The following is a 14,147-nucleotide window of genomic DNA, read 5'->3' on the forward strand; positions in this document are numbered from 1 at the left end:
CTCCATACTACTGTTTGGTGATCTGTACACAACTTCCACTGATGTTTTCTGCCCTTTGGTGTTTTGCAGTTTTACACATATACATTCCATATCATCCAAGCTAATGTCCTTCCTTACTATTGTGTTAATCTCCTTTTTAACCAGTAACGCTACCCCACCAGGGCAGCACAGGCCAGCCCACACTGTGATATAGGTGCGCACTAAGTCCATGCAGCAGAGCTGGTCTCCAGTCGTCATGGCCAATCCTTGCCACTGGACCAAGACCTAGCTCTGTCAAGCCTGTGTGGTGGCTGGTGCGCAACAGCCACCACATGTTAAAAAAATCCACGCACAGGCATCTTCCACCCTACAGGATTTAGTTCGGGACCTGGAATACTAAGCCCTTCATTGAAACATCTGTGAACTTATCCTTGTTTGGCGTGGAAGCAAGTCATCCTCGCTTCGAGGGATCGCCTATGATGATGATAATGTAATGTGGCCCTTTTTGATTTTTGTCCTTGATTTCTCTGCCCTTCACTGTTGCTTTTCTCCTTCCTACCTTTTCCTTTTGCCCCATTTTTACTTCCCTATTCCTCCCTGTATAGATTCCCATTCCCCCTGCCATTTTAGTTTAAACCCTCCCCAACAGCACTAGCAAACACTCCACCTAGGACATCGGTTCCAGTCCTGCCCAGGTGCAGATCGTCCGGTTTGTACGGGTCCCACCTCCCCCAGAACCGGTTCCAATATCCCAGGAATTTGAATCCCTCTCCCTTGCACCATTCCTCAAGCCACATATTCTCCTGAGCTATCGTGCAATTCCTATTCTGACTAGCATGTGGCACTGGTAGCAATCCTGAGATTACTACCTTTGAGGTCCTACTTTTTAATTTAACTCCTAGCTCCCTAAATTCAGCTTGTAGTACCTCATCCCATTTTTTACCTATATCGTTGGTACCTATATATGCCACGACAGCTGGTTGTTCACCCTCCCGCTCCAGAATGCTCTGCAGCCGCTCTGAGACATCCTTGACCATTGCACCAAGGAAGCAACATACTCTTATATATGTGAACTTGTATTTAAGCTGTACAGCCACCAGAGGGTTCATCCCCTGGAGTCCCAAGGGATCCCATAATCCCTTGCAATCACAGGTATTTAAGGAGGCCTCACAGGTTGGAGAGGCACTCTGGGGACCTGCAATAAAAGACGAAGGTCACACTTTACTTTGAGCTCACAGTGTTCAGTCTGACTCTTTCTCCATACATAAGAACTCGCGATGAGATACAGATAGAGAACACAAAGATGCAGAGAACAGTGGGCATCCTGGAGAAATTCTCGGAGGGAGATGATTGGGAAACTTTTGTGGAGTGACTCGACCAATGCTTTGTAGCCAATGAGCTAGATGGGGAAGAGAACGCTGCCAAATGAAAGGCGATCCTCCTCACCATCTGTGGGGCACCAACGTATGGCCTCATGAAGAATCTGCTCACTCCAGCGAAACCTCCAGAGAAATCGTACGCCGATTTGTGCACACTGGTCCGAGAGCATTTGAATTCGAAGGAAAGCGTTCTGATGGCAAGGTACCAGTTCTACACCTACAAAAGGTCTGAAGGCCAGGAAGTGGCGAGTTATGCCGCCGAGCTAAGACGCCTTGCAGGACATTGCGAATTTGAGGACATTTGGAGCACATGCTCAGAGACTTTTTCGTACTTGGCATTGGCCACAAAACCATACTTCGCAAACTTTTGACTGTAGAGACCACAACCTTTAGTCAGGGCATAGCAATAGCCCAGGCGTTCATTGCCACCAGTGACAATACAAAGCAAATCTCTTAGCACACAAGTGCTGCTACAAGTATTGTGAACAAAGTGATGTTGTTTTCGAATCGTAACGTACAGGGCAGGTCACACAAAACTGCAGCTACACATCCACAGATGTCTCAGAGTCCACCATCAAGAGTGATGAATGCAAGGCCATTAACACCTTGTTGGCGCTGAGGGCGTGATCATCGTTTCCATTCATGCCGATTCAAAGGGCACGTTTGCAAGGGCTGTGGAACAATGGGACACCTCCAACGAGTGTGCAGGCGAGCTGCAAATCCTGTTAAATCTGCAAACCACCATGTGACAGAGGAGGACAGATCCACAGAGGATCACGACGAACCAGAGCCTGAGACCGAGGAGGCAGAGGTATATGGGGAGCATACATTTATCACAAAGTGTGCCCTGATAATGCTGAATGTTGAACTAAATGGACTCCCGGTGTCAATGGAGCTGGACACGGGCATGAGCCAGACCATCATGGGCAAAAAGACTTTTGAAAGATTGTGGTGCAACAAGGCCTCAAGGTCAGTTTTAAATCCAGTTGACACGAAACTAAGAACTTACACAAAAGGACTGATTCCTGTAATCGGCAGTGCTACCAGAAAGGTCTCCTACGGTGGAGTCATGCACAAGCTACCACTCTTGGTGGTACCGGGCAATGGTCCCACGCTGCTCGGCAGGAGCTGGCTGGCAAAGATACGCTGGAACTGGGACGACGTACGAGCGCTATCGCCCACTGACGACACTTCATGTGCCCAGGTCTTAAACAAATTTCCTTTGCTGTTCGAACCAGGCATCGGGAAATTCCAAAGAGCACCTAATTCTGCCTAATTCCGGGGGTGCAACCCATCCATCACAAGGCGAGAGCAGTACCGTACATGATGAGAAAAAGGGTAGAGATCGAGCTTGACCGGCTGCAAAGAGAGGGCATAATTTCCCCGATCGGGTTCAACGAGTGGGCCAGTCCAATTGTTCCTGTCCTCAAGGGAGATGGCGTCAGAATCTGTGGCGATTAAAAAGTAACTATCAATCGTTTCTCCCTGCAGGACCAATACCCACTACCAAAGGCCGATGACCTCTTTGCAACGCTGGCGGGAGGAAAGACGTTCATGAAGCTGGATCTGACTTCAGCCTACATGATGCAGGAACTGGAGGAACCATCAAAGGCTCTCACCTGCATCAACACGCACAAAGATCTTTTTGTTTATAACAGATGCCTGTTTGGAATCCGATCAGCAGCGATGATATTCCCGAGAAACATGGAAAGCTTACTAAAGTCGATCCCGCACACCGTGGTCTTCCAGGATGACATCTTGGTCACAGGTCGGAACACAGTCGAGCATCTGCAGCACCTGGAGGAGATTCTTAATCGACTCAACCACGTGGGGCTCAGGTTAAAATTGTCGAAGTGCGTTTTCCTGGCGCCTGTAGTGGAGTTCTTGTGAAGGAGGATTGCGGCAGATGGCATCAGGCCCACCAAGGCGAAGACAGAGGCAATCAAGAACGCACTGAGGCCACAGAACGTGACGCAGCTGTAGTTGTTTCTGGGACTCTTGAACTACTTTGGTAACTTCTTACCGGGTCTTAGCACACTGTTATAACCACTGTATGTTTTACTATGAAAAGGGGATGAATGAGTTTGGGGCAAAAGCAAAAAAAATGCCTTTGTAAAAGCGAGAAAATTGTTACGCTCAAACAAATTGCTTGTGCTGTATGATACATGTAAGCGTTTGGTACTAGCATGTGATGCGTCGTCATATGGCGTCGGGTGTGTATTGTAACAAGCTAATGATTCTGGGAAATTGCAACCGGTTGCTTATACATCCAGGAGTCTGTCTAAGGCTGAGAGAGCCGACAGCATGATTGAGAAAGAAGTGTTAGCGTGTGTCGATGGGGTAAAGAAAATGCATCAATACCTGTTTGGGCTAAAATTCGAATTGGAAACTGACCATAAGCCACTCATATCCCTGTTTTCCGATAGTAAAGGGATAAATACCAACACATCGGCCCGCATCCAGGGATGTGTGCTCACGTTGTCCACACACAACTATACCATCCGCCACAGGTCAGGCGCAGAAAAGTGCGCCTATGCTCTCAGTAGGCTACCATTGCCCACTACATGGATGGAAATGGCACAGCCCGCAGATCTAGCCATGGTTATGGAAGCATTTGAGAGCGAGCAATCACCCGTCACTGTCCGGCAGATCAAAACCTGGACAAGCCAGGACCCCTTATTATCTCTCATCAAAAGCTGTATGCTTCACGAGAGCTGGTCCAGTGTCCAAGTGGAAATGCAGGAAGAGATTAAGCGCTCCAGTGGCGCAAAGATGAAATGTCTATTCAGGCATTTGTGTGGTGGTCCCCAAGAAGGGCAGAGGGACCTTTATCAATGACCTCCACAGTAACATCCAGGCATCATAATGATGAAAGCGATAGACAGATCCCATGTATGGTGGCCCAGTATCGATGCGGATTTACAGTCCTGCGTTCACAGATGTAATACATGCTCGCAGTTAAGCAATGTACTAGGGAGATGCCACTAAGTTTATGGTCTTGGCCCTCCAAACCATGGTCTGGGGTACACGTCGACTATGCAGGCCCGTTCTTGGGTAAAATGTTCCTTGTAGTTGTAGACGCGTATTCCAAGTGGATTTAATGTGAGATTATGTCAGCTAGCACGTCCGCTGCCACTACTGAAAGCCTGCGGGCCATGTTTGCCACTCACGGCTTATCCCTGGTGAGCGACAACAGGCCATGTTTTACCAGTGCTGAGTTCAAAGAATTCATGACCCGTAACGGGATCTAACATGTCACATCTGCCCCATTTAAACCAGCATTCAATGGGGAGGCAGAGAGAGCAGTGCAAACCATCAAGCAAGGCTTGAAGAGGGGAACTGAAAGCTCGCTGCAGACTCGCCTATCCCGAGTCCTGCTTAGCTACCGCACGAGACCCCACTCACTCACTAGGATCCCACCTGCTGAGCTGCTCGTGAAAAGAGCACTTAAGACAAGGCTCTCGTTAGTTCACCCTGATCTACATGAACAGGTAGAGAGCAGTGGCTTCAACAAAGTGCATACCATGATAGCGCAAATGTGTCACGCGAGATTGAAATCAATGATCCTGTATTTGTATTGAATTATGGACAAGATCCCAAGTGGCTTCCCGGCACTGTCATGGCCAAAGAGGGGAGCAGGGTGTTTCGGGTCAAACTTTCAAATGGACTCATTCACCGGAAACACTTGGACCAAATCAAACTCAGATTCATGGACTATCCTGAGCAACCCACCTTGGACCCTACCTTTTTTTACCCCCCCAACATACACACCAGTGGCAACCGGCACCACGGTTGACCACGAAGCAGAACTCATCATCCACAGCAGCCCAACAGGACCCAACACACCAGACAGCCCAGCAAGGCCAGCTGCACAGCAGCCCAGCGAGGGCCCAACAAATGATTCAAGAATACCAGCTTTCACACCGAGACGATCAACCAGGGCAAGAAGGGCCCCAGATCGACTCACATTGTAAATAGTTACACTATTGACTTTGTGGGTGAGTGTTATTATATATGTGAACTTGTATTTTCTCTATACAGCCACCAGAGGGTTCATCCCCTGGAGTCCCAAGGGATCCCATAATCCCTTGGGAGCACAGGTATTTAAGGAGGCCTCACAAGTTGGAGAGGCACTCTGGAGACCTGCAATACAAGACTAAGGTCACACTTTACTTTGAGCTCACAGTGTTCAGTCTGACTCTTTCTCCATATATGTGCAGCAGAATAGCCTCTCTATTCCCCTTACAATAGAATCCCCTATCACTATAGCTCTCCCACTCTTTTTCCTGCCCTCCTGTGCAGCAGAGCCACCCCTGGTGCCATGGACTTGGCTGCTGCTGCCTTCCCCTGATGAGTCATCTCCTCCAACAGTAACAAATCGGTGTATCTGTTTTGGAGGGAGATGTCCATAAGGGACCCCTGCACTACCTTCCTTCCATTGCTCTGCCTGATGGTCACCCATTCCCTATCTGGCTGTGTAACCTTTACCTGCAGTGTGACCAACTCACTAAACGTGCTATTCACAACATCCTCAGCATCACAGATGCTCCAGAGTGAATCCATCCACAGCTCCAGTGCCACAATGCGGTTTGTCAGGAGATTAATACAGAAGACCAGTTTGTGTATCAACCAAATCCACCATGGCAAATCCTAGAATGGAGAGTTGGCTCCTATGTTCTAAATCAAGAAAGAAATCATAACCGATTTTAATTGAGCAAAAAGGTAATGAAGAGGAAGGGTAACTAAACTGCCATTGCATTTGAAAAATTATGTTTAGGTATTAACAGACCAAGTTAAGTAACAACAGTGGAAATAAATGGGTTAATACCTGTATTAAAATTTTAGATAGAAATATTATATAAATGTATTTCACTTAGATTGAAACTGTTCAAAATCGGTACGGTTTGGGAGTCTTACAACCATTGGATGTCGGAGACTTTCAATACATCACTCTGGAGTAGATACAAGCCCAAATCCAAGAGGGGAGAGGGTAAAATTGCAATCTGCCCTTCCATCAAGTGCATCCCCAACTATTTTGTAATGTCCCAGTTACACTGGTACGCTATCAACTGCATTTCCAACTATGATGTGAGTAGAAGCCATTGGTATACTACCTGCTCACATCACTGTTGAGTGGGAGATTGAAGCTCAACTCTGCATACTCAATTGCTCATGCCAAATACTGATTACCACCCTTCTACTGCCAGTGAGGGTTCTAATGATTCAAGGGAGATGACAGAAACAGTCAGCTTTTTTCAATCATTGGAAATTAAATGAAGAAGAAATGTACAGAAGGCTGCCAGAAATTTTTTCAACTTTAAAAATTAAAAAATTATAAAAAGCATTCTGAGCTTCAGCTTCAGTGTGGAGCATCAGCAGTGCAGGACTTTCTCCTCAAGTGGTTGTACTATCATGGCAATTTTTTGTATTATGTTCCAAGTTTGCATTGGTGTGACACAAAATATACTGCACAAGTGCCAAAAGTGGCAAGTAACTAAGAATTAAATATATTAAGATCAGTTCCAAATAAAGACCAAATTTTTATTCTGCATTAAGCATCAAATTCATGATCAACTATTTAGATTGCACTATACTTGATCATGAGACATTGTTATGATGACATAACTATGATGTTATTTGCGTCATTATCATATAATTATATCTGGACACGATGCTCCCAAGTTTCTTCAAATTATGTGGGGTAAAGTTTCCGCTTTGGGACAATCGGCAATCCGGGCACTAGTTTTCAGAATTGAATTTTTTGTTCAAGTTTCCGCTCAAATTCATTTGCATGTCGCCAAATATAGAAACATAAAAAACAGGTGCAGGAGCAGGATATTCGGCCCTTTGAGTCTGCACCACCATTCAATATGATCATTGCTGATCATGCAACTTCAGTACCCCACTCCTGCCTTCTCTCCATACCACCTGATCTCTTTAGCTGTAAGGGTCACATCTAACTCCCTTTTGAATATATCCAACGAAATGGACTCAACAACTTTCTGTGGTAGAGAATTTCATAGGTTCACAATTCTCTGGGTGAAAAGGTTCCTCCTCATCTCGGTCCTATATGGCTTATCCCTTATCCTTAGTCCTGCATTCTGAACTTCCCCAACATCGGAAACATTCTTCCTACATCTAACCTGTCCAATCCCGTCAGAATTTTATATGCTTCTATGAGATCCCCTTTCATTCTTCTATATTCCAGTGAATATAAGCCTAGTCGATCCAGTCTTTCTTCGTATGTCAGTCCAGCCATCCCAGGAATCAGTCTAGTGAACCTTCGCTGCACTCCCTCAATAGCAAGAATGTCCTTCCTCAGATTAGGAGACCAAAACTGCACAAAATACTCAAGCTGTGGTCTCACCAAGCCCCTGTACAAATACAGCAAGACCTCCCTGCTCATAAACTCAAATTCTCTCGCTATGAAGGCCAACATGCCATTTGCTTTCTTTACTGCCTACCTTTGCACACTAATCTCTTGTGTGGGACCTTGTCAAAAGCCTTTTGAAAGTCCAAATACACCACATACACTGGTTCTCCATTATCCCCACTCTACTAGTTACATCCTCGAAAAATTCTAGAAGATTTGTCAAGCACGATTTCCGTTTCATAAATCTATGCTGACTTGGACTGATCCTGTCACTCTTTCCAAATGCGCTGCTATTAGATCTTTAATAATTGATTCCAGCATTTTTCCCACTACCGATGTCAGGCTAACCGATCTATAATTCCCTGTTTTCTCTCTCCCTCCTTTTTTAAAAAGTGGGGTTACATTAGCTACCAAATGTGAATTAGTGCAATCGGGCAGCGTTTTAGAATGCAAATGTTTACTTTCTCTTCCTTGCATTAAAAATATTCCTTGATATAGTTAAGAGTGGTAACTTGGTGCTGTTTGATTAATGCAGCTGAAAATGGATTTATCATAAAAAAATAAGTATTTTAATAAGACTGTCTGGTCCACCTCCTATGAGTAATCCAATTTTAAATAATTGGAAATGACTTTAAAAAACTATACAGAAACATTTTCAATGTAGTACAGTAGTCAGTTTCTTAGTAAATGTTTATTTTTATATATTTAGCAGCTTTTAAAAGGTGCCTATTAGTGCTCTTGTGCCTAAAACGCAGCTTAATTTGAAGAGCTTCCTCGAAGGCCATCAAATGGGCACAATTAGCAAAAACTCTCCATGGTAATTAATTTGCATTGGGGCGTGTATAGGGCCGGCTTCCGGCGCGAAGTTTATTAAACCAACGCAAAAGATCATGGAAACTCAATTTGCGCTGGCTACAACTTGCGCTTGAAATTCCTTGATCTTTTGTGCTTATTTAGCCAATTTTGGGTGAACCTAGGGGAAACTCTACCCCAGTGTGTTTGTTTTCAAATAGAGAATAGCATTTGCTAAACATTCCTCTGGAAGATTATGTAAGTGATTCCCTGAATGAATGTAATTTTTACATTTACATGCTTTTATATAAGAATTTGCAGTCGAGAACTTATGTCACATTTGGGCAGTAATGACACTGATTTGCAAATGCTGAGATCAGTTTAACATGGCAATAAATCTCTTATATCAGTGAAACTATAATCACAATTGATCAACTTTCCAGAAATTGTTCCACTTCCACCGAGGAGAGAGTGAGTACCCAATGCACTGAAGACCCAGTCGACATTTACATAGTGCCTTTCACGATATTAGGACATCTCAAAGCACTTTACAGTCAATGTAGTACTTTTGAAGTGAAGCCACTGTTTAATGTAGGAAACGTGGAGCCGGATTTTTGAGAAGTTTGTGACCGGGTTCTTGCCGCGATTTGACCCTCCATGGCGAAAACCTGGTCGCAAAGCCCAGCCAGGATCTTCGGCTCGTTGTTTGCGGCGACGATGGGACATACCACCGAGGAAAGGTGCATGACTTGCAACGCCGCGGATTGCGTTACCATCAGACTTTCGGCTCTCTCTCGACCCGTACGCCACGCCCAGAATACCAAACCTGTCGGTGCAGCCCTGCCAGCAGCGATAAGTATGAAAACCTGCATAAAAGTAAATTGATGTTTTTTTTCAGCAATTCGATAGATAAGTGTCTTGTAAATGTTTTTTGAATGTTTTTTGGAAAAAATATTTTCCTCCTCCCAAGACATTTCTCGCAGCGCTCCCGGCCCAAGACTAAATTTGGTGAAACATGCGTTTTTGCGCTGCGAATCCTCGTGCAATGCCCCCCTTACCGTTGCGCCCTACGTAAAACCTGAAAGTTCGTCCTAAAAATGGTAGCACAACGAAAACGGTAAGCTTCATGTATCGCTACCGTTTTCGCCAATAAAACCTGAAAGCTGAAAATCTGGCACCTGGTAGCCAATTTGCGAACAGCAAGCACCCACAAACAGCAATGAGATAAATGACCAGATAATCTGTTTCACTGATGTTGGTTGAGGGATAAATATTGGCTAGCATTCCTGGGAGAACTCCCTTGATCTTCTTTGAAATAGTGCCATGGAATCTTTTATGTTCACCTGAGAGGACAGATGGGATCTTGGTTTAACATCTCATCCGAAAGACAGCAGCTCTGACAGTGCAGAACTCCCTCAGTAATGCACTGGGGTGTCAACCTAGATTTTTGCTCAAGTTTCAGGAGTGGGACTTCAACCCACAATCTTATGACCCAGAGGTGAGAGGGCTACTACAGAGCCACAAATGGCCAAAAGATCCATTCCAATAGGACTAAAAGCAGCAAGTAGGACAGAGAGAATATTTAGTTACCATCAGCATTGCTAAAGATTCCAAATAATTAAGTGGTTTCTTTCTAGAATTATGTTATAATGGAACCATACCTTAATCTGAGCCAATGGTGCGAAGTCTTTCAGAATGCGTTGGTTAAAATGAAGCTGCATTCCATTTTGAGAATCAGATGCTGGACTCAAAACTCCTGCAGTGCAGCCTTCAGAGGAATAAAAGATAACACTGAATGATGGCAGCCTGGAGAAGAATGAAGGATTGTTGCTGGATGCATACAGGAGTAATGAGCAGATTGGCTTGCATTTATATAGCACCTTTTACGACCTCAGGACACCCCAAATCTCCATACAGCTAAATAAGTACTTTTAAAGTGTAGTCACTGTTTAAATTTAGGAAACGCAACATCCAATTTGCAAAAAACAAGGCCCCTCAAACAACAATGTGATAATGACCAGATAATCTGTTTTAGTGATGTTGGTTGAGGGATGAATATTATAACTATCCTACTCTTCAAAATATCCCATGGCACTATTTTGATGTCCATCTGAGAGAGCAGATAGGGCCTCAGTTAATGACTCATCCAAAAGACGGCACCTCTGACAATTACACCCTCCCTCAGTGCTGCACTGGCAGCCTGGATTATGTGCTCAAATTTCTGGAGTGGGGCTTGAATCCACAACTTTCTGACTCAAGCAAGAGTGCTACCACTGAGTCACAATTGACATGTATGACTAGCAAACTACTTTCATTGACTGTTTAGGAAACTGAAATTATTTTTTTAAAACTTTATTTCATACCTACCAGGCTGCTGAGACTCTGGGGAAGATTTCTTGCTCAAGGTGTGCATAGAAGTGCTATTGAATTCACTCGGGCCATTTGAGTGTGTTTTATATTCTCAGGCTTCTGTGTTGCATTGGATTCCACTTTTTGTTGCCACGCCTTTGAAGTTATTAATCAATTTTCTACAACCCTGGGCCATTTGTGGATTTTTGGAAACTTTGTTAAACTTTCTTCATTTCCATAGTCTATGCACGTCTTTACTCTTTTATAGTTGGTAACATTCATTTCATGCTAATGATCTGTCCACTTAATTTATGCTTTATTTCTTAAACAAAAGGATGGTTTAGAATATGTTTATCATTTCACACTTTGCTTTCCTCTGGTAATTATATCGGCAATCCTTAAAATCTGTTGTACTAATAAAGGATTTAAAATTTCTCCTTTTGATAAATCAAAACATAGATATTTCTAGAAAAGGGGTGGACCTCTAACAGACAATGAAAGCAGGTTTCTGCCCATATTTAACATTGTTATTAATTCATCAAAACAGGAGTAATGAATCTTAGCAAATAGTATTAAAAATGTTACTCTTGGTTAAGGTCTTGTTAAATGCCAATTATTGGAAACACAAGAAGGCTCTGGCAAAAATGGGTAATTAAGGTACATTTTTTGAGTTTGTGCTACCAGCTCGGAAGCTCAGCCACCAGACCACGATTTCCATTTCAATCATTTTAATTGATGTAAAATCATGGGCCGTATGCCCACGATTTCTTGATGTGCACAGCTGGCTGGTGAAGTTTCTCGCCAGTAGCACAAACTGAGGAAATCATCTCCCTTAATGTCAGGTCAGACTTGTTATTAATCAGTTTAACAGCTGTTAGGAGTTGAAACTATCAGCACACTAGTAACAGAATTATATAGTGCAGCTCCGCATAACTCTGTATTCCAGCAGAGAACATATACAACAATGCACAGCATGGATTCAAATGTCATTGCTTGATTTCCCTCTTGGAGGAGGAGGAGGTCACTATGGCCTCAGAGTAAAAGGGGCCATCAGAGGTGTATGACTCTCACCAGGAACTACCCCAGGCAGTGGATCTACTGCAACAGAGTCAGCTATGGTCATTATGAAGAAGCTGTGCCAAAAGTGGCTCAGGTTCAGCAGGAAGGCTGTGACTGAGATGTGCCATCTGGTTCAAGAAAATCTGCAAGAACAATCTATTAGCCACCCTGCACTGTTGGTGGCAGCTAATGCCCCAAATGTCCTCAACTTTGTGTTACAGTGAGATTCCAGGCATTCTCAAGTAATATCACAGGAGTCAGACAGTTTCCTGTGCATTGCTCCATTAAGCAGGTTACTGAAGCTCTGTTTTTTCATGCATCCAGCTGCATACAGATCAACAACAACCATTTTTTGCAGCAGCTAAAGCAGTAACCATTTGTCCAAATTTCTAGCATGTCCAAAATAAATAAATAAATAAAGCATTTATACAGCGCTTTTCATAACTTCAGCTCATTCCAATGCGCTTTACAGCCAATTAAAATATTTTTGAAATGTAGTCACTGTTGTCATGTAAGAATTTGCACATAGCAAGTTCTCCCAAACAGCAATGTGATAATGACCAGATCATCTGTTTTAGTTATGTTAATTGAGGGATAAAGGTCATCGATCACTGTAGGCATGTAGCCATCAAAACTTACCAACAATCCTGTAGCGTACTTAAACAGGAAGTGCCATTATTGTACCAATGTGCAAATGGTATACAACTAAATAAATAAATAAATAAAGCATTTATACAGCGCTTTTCATAACTTCAGCTCATTCCAATGCGCTTTACAGCCAATTAAATATTTTTGAAATGTAGTCACTGTTGTAATGTAAGAATTTGCACATAGCAAGTTCTCCCAAACAGCAATGTGATAATCTCCAACCAGGGGTCACAGTCTAAGGATAAGGGGTAAGCCATTTAGGACCGAGATGAGGAGAGACTTCTTCACCCAGAGAACCTGTGGAATTCTCTGCCACAGAAAGTGGTTGAGGCCAATTCACTAAATATATTCAAAAGGGAGTTAGATGAAGTCCTTACTACTCGGGGGATCAAGGGGTATGGCGAGAAAGCAGGAAGGGGGTACTGAAGTTTCATGTTCAGCCATGAACTCATTGAATGGCGGTGCAGGCTAGAAGGGTTGAATGGCCTGCTCCTGCACCTATTTTCTATGTTTCTATGTTTCTATGTTACTACCAGAAAAATATACATGTCAATGCATACTTTCCTGGGGGTCTATGTGTTGCTTTCATTCTGATGCAATCAAACCTAACATGGGTCTTTTAAGAATAAGGAAAGCTGGATGCTGGCTTCGCAGAGATATGGGCTATTTGATGCAACCATAATTAATAATTGCTCTGCATAATCCTATATTCCAGCAGAGAACAGATATGACAATGCACATTTGAAACCAGCCACTGAGCAGGGATTTTGGGTGTTGAACCAATGCTTCAGATGGTTGGACCATTCAGGTCTTACAAAATGCCCTAGCGAATGAGAGTAAAATGACAGTGGTATATTGTATTTTGCACAATATTGCCATTGACTTTGATCAAAAGTTATGGAAGACCCAGGGTGAACATGCTCAACAGCCACTGCAGCCAGGGAAATGTTTTCAATTCTTCCTGGGAGCTTTTCAATTATTATTTACTGGACACACTGAGGCTGATACTAAGGGCCCCCACATGATCACTTACCATAAAATTGCAACTCAGCTACATCCCTACCATAGTCTTGCTTGATCTCAAATGCTGCCTATGCCATTGCATATTGTGAAACGTCCTTATCTCAATTATCTTGATTAGGTACGCATACAATCAGAATGGCTTCCGAACATAGCCATTGGCTTAAGATCAATTGCCTGATTTTAAAATAGAAATAAATAATCTCACAAAACTTTGAAACTTTGATGGTAACAATAAAATATAATGAACTCTGAAGATGGTCCAGTAATCATCATCATCATCATAGGCAGTCCCTCGAAATCGAGGAAGACTTGCTTCCACTCTAAAAATGAATCCTCAGGTGGCTAAACAGTCCAATACGTGAACCACTGTCTCTGTCACAGGTGGGACAGATAGTCGGTGAGGGAAAGGGTGGGTGGGACTGGTTTGCCGCACGCTCTTTCCGTTGCCTGCATTTGATTTCTGCATGCTCTCAGTGATGAGACTCGAGGTGCTCAGTGCCCTCCCAGATGCACGTCCTCCACTTAGGGTGGTCTTTGGCCAGGAT

This window comes from Pristiophorus japonicus, chromosome 10 (genome assembly GCF_044704955.1).
Source record: "Pristiophorus japonicus isolate sPriJap1 chromosome 10, sPriJap1.hap1, whole genome shotgun sequence".
Taxonomy (NCBI): domain Eukaryota; kingdom Metazoa; phylum Chordata; class Chondrichthyes; family Pristiophoridae; genus Pristiophorus; species Pristiophorus japonicus.